We start from the raw sequence: 786 nt of genomic DNA, 5'->3' as shown, positions 1-786 counted from the left end.
TTCATTTGAAATTTGGTATAATGGCAGCTGAGAGCGAACCCAAACACGTTTTACTATAAAAATCAAGAATTTAAATTGGCAGCAGCCTGGCAGACCCCATCAAATTTTCTCCAGGAACTTTCTAGTTCATCATAATGTTTTAACAAGTTTTTTTTTAATGTGTTTAATTTGTCATGATTTTATGTGTACAGCATTTTATTGCAGCTGGTTATTTAAAAGAGCTTTATAAATAAATTATTATTATTATTATTATTATTATTATTAATAATAAATGCTGCCCATTTGTCTCTTTAATTGGATATTTTAAGCTACTAATAAACATGATAGATGATGATCAAATTGCTTTATGTAGGCTAGGCCATAGGTAAGAAGGAGTGATTATTATATTACCATTTCATATTGGCTAGTGGTTCTTTTTCTCTAAAGGTTGTTTCTTAGACTGTGGACAGTAAGGACAAAATTAGTTAATCTACTTAATTATGCCACTGCTTTATATGTAAGCCTATCTATTATTTTAAATTTAGCCCATATTAAAGTGAAGTGTTGTCACATTGTATGTTCCCATACAATAATGAAATTAGTTCTCTGCATTTAACCCATCCCACATGAGATACACCCAGGTGGAGCAGTGTGTAGCTATGTAAGCATCTGGAGAGCAATTAGGGACTCTGTGTCTTGCTCAAGGACACCATGACGTGGGCACGGCAGAGAGTTGAACCTGCAACTTTCTGTTGCCAAGTCAGCTGCCCTACTTCTACACCATCTCAGCCTCCTATTGCAGTTATT

This window comes from Nematolebias whitei, chromosome 3 (assembly GCF_014905685.2).
Source record: "Nematolebias whitei isolate Nwh7 chromosome 3, NemWhi1, whole genome shotgun sequence".
NCBI classification, from domain to species: Eukaryota; Metazoa; Chordata; class Actinopteri; order Cyprinodontiformes; family Rivulidae; genus Nematolebias; species Nematolebias whitei.
Note: the sequence above shows the minus strand (reverse complement) of the source record.